General features: G+C 29.4%; 1 protein-coding gene across 12 annotated transcripts in view; it reads left to right on the top strand.

Moving 5' to 3' along the window:
• Positions 1 to 1,069: 1,069 nt before the first annotated feature.
• Positions 1,070 to 6,938, top strand: part of LOC116846699 (rho guanine nucleotide exchange factor 11) — a 660,614-nt gene continuing 654,745 nt past the window's right edge. For 4 of the 12 annotated variants that reach the window (XM_032820895.1, XM_032820894.1, XM_032820890.1 and 1 more), the window contains exon 1: positions 1,083 to 1,843. The gene's annotated coding sequence lies outside the window, so the exon portion shown is untranslated. Of the gene's footprint in view, positions 1,844 to 6,938 lie in introns of all 12 variants that reach the window. The other 8 variants (XM_032820896.1, XM_032820892.1, XM_032820888.1 and 5 more) reach the window with 7 other exon arrangements.

The following is a 6,938-nucleotide window of genomic DNA, read 5'->3' as shown; positions in this document are numbered from 1 at the left end:
CCTTATAGAAATATCATACTAAGAATCATTGATAATTACTTATTTTCAATATTAAAAATACTGGATAATAAGTAATTATCAATGATTCTTAGTATGACATTTCTATAAGAAAGGGGCCCTGCACTGGGATTCTATAACTCGTTATTGGAGTTAACGACAGTTTCGTTATCGTTGCGCAGCTTTTGTATACCGTAGAAAAGCTGCGCAACGATAATGAAACTTTCGTTAACTCCAATAACACAACTATTTCAAGAATAAGGGTGCCGTCCCATTGAGCACGGATCGGAACGCCGGATCGGATTTCTTACTATAATGAGCGTTCCGTTCTCTAGTTCCGTTCCGTAAAAGTTTCCTCTACCAGTCCCATGTAGCAAAAACGGAACGGAATGGCGCGTCGGTCGCAAATAAATATGATTAATTCGTCAATATTTCGTTATTTTGACGCGACAGAATTAATTATATACAGAATTAATTATATACATAATTTATTATATACATAATTTATGCAATTATCTTGCCGATAACATTGTCATGAATATTCTGAAATATTTAATTGAAGAGTGAAATATATTTTATAACTAGAAATCCGTTCCGTTTTTGCTACATGGGACTGGTAGAGGAAACTTTTACGGAACGGAACTAGAGAACGGAACGCTCATTATAGTAAGAAATCCGATCCGGCGTTCCTATCCGTGCTCAATGGGACGGCACCCTAAGAGCGCTGTAGCGCAGCGTTATGGCTCCTGCACACAGGACGCGGTAATGCTTGCCGCGCGACAAAAGTCCGCGCGACAGCCAATCAACATATTGTTTTTCCATAAGAGCTAGAAGGTTATTACGGAAAGCAGCATATTGATTGGTTGTCGCGCGAACTTCCGCCGCGCGGCAAGCATTACCGCGTCCTGTGTGCAGGAGCCATTACTGCTGTTTATAGAGCTCACTATCGCTATCGCGCTACTGACTTCGTGAACAGTCCTTGGTAGCGTTTGCGTTGGTAGCGCGATAGTGAGCTTCGCGAACACACCTATAGACATCTGTGATCTAGCATCAGCGCAATGTGAACTCTCCATTAGTAAAGTTCAGTGGGTTTGTGCATCGCTCGTACCAAGATGGCTGCCACTTGTTAGTAGCGTATTTTTCGTCAATCCGACGTGTATTTTGTAAAAAAAACTACGTTCAGTGCCTTTAAATAAGAGCGTGTATATGTCGCGTGTTTCTGCGAATAGTGTGTTGTGTGTCGTGTTGAATTCGAAATTCTGCGATCTTGAAATGTTTCGTTTTTAAATGTTCCTGGACGAGATTCTCTGAGTGGCCAAGAGGTGGAATAATCACCCGTCACCAGCCATGTTCGTCGAATGTTCTTTTGTTGTGACAGTCGTGATATAATATTTTTCGCGCGACGTAACGCCATACTACAGCAATCTTGTACACATATCAACACGTCCTTTCTTTCTCAAACTCCTTGTTTTGTTTCTTCTTGTCTTGTTTCATTTCTTTTTATCTCCCCTTACCTCACCTTACCTAACATCTTAACATCTTACCTCATCTTATCTCATCATACTTTACCTTACCTTACCACATTATACTGCACTACACCATATCACACCATTTTATACCAAGCCACATAATTTACCTTATTTTATTTTAGTTCATTTCATATCACTTCAATTTATCTTACCTTAGTTTGTTCAATTTCGTCCTTTCCTTACTTTATCTTGTTTTACCTTATTCTATTTCATATTCATTTTATTTCATCTTGCTTCATTATTACCTTATTTTTCTTTATCCTACAGAAGTATCTTATTATCGTTCGCTTATCATCATCAAATAGATTAAATGAAAGGTAATTATACTATACATATATATTTACTTTGTATATTTCTTCATCTATTTGCTTGTAGTAGTTAACTATGTATGTATATTTTTCTTTTTTTGTTAATTTGTCCATTGTCATTTTTGTAAATATATTATTTTTAGGGAACTAATTTGCAAATATGAACGTTTTGATTCTTAAATATTCTTAATATATATTAGATTTTTTCTTAAATTTTTCATATAATTTTCATATAATTTTCCAATTTGTTGATTCTAACATTTAACATTACTTATACACATATTTAAACATATAAATATTTGAATCTCTGTATTTTATAGCATCAAGCAGTTATGTACAAATCACTTTATTTTTTTAATTTTTAGTTTTAGGAACTTAAATTTGTGTGTATGTCCTGTGGGCATATATAATTTATATCTTATACAAAAAAGTGTCAAATGTTATATTAATATCTTCTATGTTTATAACATACCAATTATAAACATCATTCTCAATCATAATAAAAAATTATGTCTTTAATCGGTGTAATTATTAGAAATAATTGACCAAACTTTTTGAATATATTGTATTTATTGTAAAGATCAAGGTTTATACAAAATTAAATATAGAAATGCTTTTTTAGATTATAAACATTTTATTTACTTTTTATCTTAATTCTTAAGCTCTTAAATAAAGACTAATATTCTTAATATTCACTATGCAATGATTTCAATTCTAAATAGAGGCCAACCCAATAACAGATACTATTGTATATTTCTATTAAAAAAATGAATAATAATAACATTTGGAACTCTAAACTTGAAAGTTATATTTGTCACAGTCTGCCATCAACAAAACATTTTTATAATCTGAAAAATGTTTTTGGACCCATGTTTGTATGAACTTTTTATCTTTATAGAGAATAAAGTATACTCTTAAAGTTTGCTTACCAATTTCTGAAATACTCTGTGTAGTAATTTGATAGATATATATACACATTTAATGAATAAATGACTGCAATACTTGTTAATTTTTTTTTATATTTTATCTCACACAATAATATTTATTTTTATTAATATTTTTATATTATTCTACTATATATTATTATATTTAATATTTAAAATAATGGGCATGTAACATTTTTTTGATGTAGGCAATACAAATGAAGAGGAGTATGTGACGTTAGCATTCAAATTTACAATATAATATTTGCAATTAAAGTTTTGGATTCTTTTTTTAGAAGCATAGAAATATTATTACAATTATAAAATAAGTTATAACAATTAAAACAATTAAAATCACACAAAAACCAATTACTAATTTTATATCCATTGTCAGGGCAAATTAGTTCTGAGGAGCTTGTGTATGTACTACTATCTTAACTCATGGAGATTCGTAAACTGAGTTCTGGTTTACTTTTTAACAGTTCTTCTTGAAATAAATAGTTATTAAAATTAAACAGTTATTAAAATTAAAAAATCAGAACAAATTGAGATATCAACATTATATTGTGTTTCAGTTTGTCTTGTTGGACTTTCTTCTTCATTTCTTGTCAGATTTTAATAGTTACACATTTCTACAATGGTCATAAAAAGAATTTTACCCTTTATATGCAAATATATACAGGGTGTAAAAAAATTAGACCGATAAATTTTGAGGGGAAATAGAGAATATAAAAACAAACATATTTTACAATGTTTAATAATATTTTTCTCTACGACGCTTCGTTTTAATACTACAGGGTACAAAATAGGAATTTTATGATTTTAATAAAAAACAAACATATAAGTTGAAAAATTAAATTTATTTCAATTACACATATATATTTTAATCTTCAAAAAACAATGAACAAAAGAACGGAACAAAAATGCGCAATTGATTAGCTCAATTTATAATAAATGTTCAAAAATTCCTCCATTTGCTTCAACACAAAGATGACATCGTCGAAATTCGGGTTAACGATTCTGTTTCTGTTTCAATGCCTCATCGATAAGAGTTGTGAAAGTAAATACAAAATACCCTTGTGTTTCGACGATGTCATCTTTGTGTTTTTCAATTGCGTATTTTTGTTCCGTTCTTTTGTTCATTGTTTTCTGAAGATTAAAAATATATGTGTAATTGAAATAAATTTAATTTTTCCACTTATATGTTTGTTTTTTGTTAAAATCATAAAATTCCTATTTTGTGCCCTGTAGTATTAAAACAAAGCTTCGTAGAGAAAAACATTATTAACAAAATATGTTTGTTTTTATGTCCTCTATTTCCCCTCAAAGTTTGTCGTAATTTTTTTATACCCTGTATATAAAAATCATATTGTACTCTTTGGCAATTTTGCATACATTGAAATAAGATATATTTTAGATGAAGTACAATGTGAAGATCTGTTTATCTATTTATTTTAATGTTTATTTTAAATAAATTACTTTATAATGAAAAGAAAATTTTTATACATATTTGCAAAAGTTCTAGCAATTAGCAATTGAATTATTTTTTAAATTCTAAGGAAGTTTTTCTTACAGATCGAAAAATTGGTCTATTTTCAAACACTACTGACTCAAGGACATATATATAACATTTCTGTAATTTTGTGAGTTGATTTATGGTTGTTCATTGTTTATGGAAATGTCATAGGAGTTCTTAAAAAGTATTTATTTTCTTAAATGTAATAAATAATCACAATGATCAGTGCAGATCATGTCTTTGCTTGCAATGAATATGATTCCACTCTAGAAAACTTTGAAAAAAGTGGAAACAGATTTATTATTTAAAGGATATTGCTAAAATATATCGTGAGTAGAATTTGTAAAACTAATTTTGTTTTAATTTTATTAGCATAATTGTAAATTGTCATTGTTTATTATATTTTGATTATTTTTTTAAAGAATTTTTTTAGAGATTCTGCTTTCAATACATTACAGGTAATTATTTAAAAAGAAATAAATATATAACAAATCTTAGGAGAATCGTTGGATCTGTCTTTGAGATTTTATATTCATTGTTTTATAACAGGTTTTCAGGAAGTTACACTTAAAAGTAGTAGAGGAGAAAGTGGGAATATAGATCACTTTTTGTTTCAGACAAGAAATTTAATATTAAATACAATAATTGTATCAATAACTGTAGAAATGTTAGCAAATATTTTTTTTATGTACAAGAAATGAGGTTGGAGAATGGAGTGGTAATATGAAACATGCATGAAAATTAAAAAGGTTTACTTTTTACTATTATAAAATAGTAGATGTTAAAACAACTTTGTTTATTAAACTCCTTTGTATGTAAAACTCATAAGTTGAAATTGAAAATATAAAATTTCCTATAAAAATAAGCAAATAAAGTTCAATAATATAAATTATGTGGAAGTCCATTAGATTTATAAACAGAAGTTACAAATAAGAATATTATTTTTACATCCATTCTATAAGACATGGAAATATAAAATGTTTATAAGATATGATAATATAAAGTATCTTGTTTTATATAAAACATCTTGTTCCGTATTATTAATCATTACTATTTTCCAAATGGTTTAACAAATCTTAAAATCTTAAAATATGGAAAATATTACCAAATAATTAACTCTGTAATTTTGAAATTTGATTCTATTACTAATTGACACACTATAGCTAATGTTAGATTTATCGATTAAGACAGGAAAAAGTTTTTTTAAATCTTTGTGAAAAATTTTAAGGGAGGTTTCTACTTTGTTGGCCAGGAAAAATTTTTTGGAATTTATAGAAAAGGAACTATTAAAGATAAAATTCTAAAATTTGGAATACATTAAAATTTATCTTAATTAAACATAAAAAAAAATCGCTACGACAATTTAAGTAATGGAGCTGGGTGGGCCGGGTGGGCGGAGTGTGCGGCGGAACGAGATAATCAGCTGGTGGAAGTTCTTAGAGGCTGAAAAATGACCTGAAAAAAAAAAACAAATTTTTTTATAATCTAGAGGTTTGTGCTTCATATAGACTAAAATAAAAAAATTACAAAAATTTTTGAGTGAGTTGTAGTCATTCAAACAAAAAATGTGTTATTTTTACGAAAAATTGTTGCAGTTATTTATTCATAAAGAAAAAGTTTTTAATATTTTCTCTTTATTCTATTCTACTTTAGAGAGGCGGTATTTCCGAACATTTTAAGACCAAAATCATATCGATCGCATGATTTGGGACTTGTACAGAACTTCCACCAACTTCACAAACGTCGTTTCGAGAAAAACGCGTTTAAAATTTAAGTAGTACTTACAGCTAGTCGACGATCCCAGGACTGTATAGTATTCCCTCTTCCTCTTCATATAGCTCATTTTTGTTGCAATCTCCAATCGACGGGCAGATCGGGCTTCTTTTGAAGCTTGTAGAGCATGTTTGTCAGCGTTTCTTATCCGTTTATTGTCTCGTCTGGTAGCCATTATTGACGCGTTCATCCCAATCTTAATTCCCATGGCTTCCATTATTCGAAGCACAGAATTAAAACCTTCATTGAAAATGCATGTTGCCAAAAATAATGCAATTTCAATAGTTTTTCTTGTGCAGAATATGTTTCGATGCAAAACTCCAAATCAAAGTGTTGAGACACTCGTTGTTGTTTTGAGTGTGGCCACCTAAACATTGTTTCAATAAATCATCCGACGATAAGTCCTCATAAATAGATCGTCCTAACGTCCTAATGGTGGCCACGTAGAAATATAACAAAAGAATAATAGAGCAGCTGCAAAGACCCAAAAGAGGGCGACAAGCATATAAGCCGCAGCGCTCCGCAAGGCTACCTGACTTTTCAACAGGCTGTAACTCGATCAATTTTTCGAATTTTAACTTGAAATTTTTATCACATATTTTTTAAAGTACAATCTTTAAGAATATGTAAAAAAATCGATTTTTTTGACCCAACAAGGTAGAAACCCCTATTAGGAAGAAAACAAAGTGAATCCTCTTAATGCTATAAACAATGTGGAATTAACGCTAGACTTCTTTGGTGACTGATAAAAATTCTAGATTCTTTTTTAAGGTGGCAGAACCAAATCGGCAAAATCAAGTCGCGTCTACTTGATTATTTAGTACTTATTTTGTACTAACTTGTACCACCAATAAAAATTTTGTACTGTATGCCATTTTGGAAAAAAAAAAAA

This window comes from Odontomachus brunneus, unplaced genomic scaffold, assembly GCF_010583005.1.
Source record: "Odontomachus brunneus isolate Ranch 3 - 2012 unplaced genomic scaffold, Obru_v1 Obru_scaffold_067, whole genome shotgun sequence".
NCBI classification, from domain to species: domain Eukaryota; kingdom Metazoa; phylum Arthropoda; class Insecta; order Hymenoptera; family Formicidae; genus Odontomachus; species Odontomachus brunneus.
Note: the sequence above shows the minus strand (reverse complement) of the source record. Positions and strands in the feature narration are given on the sequence as shown.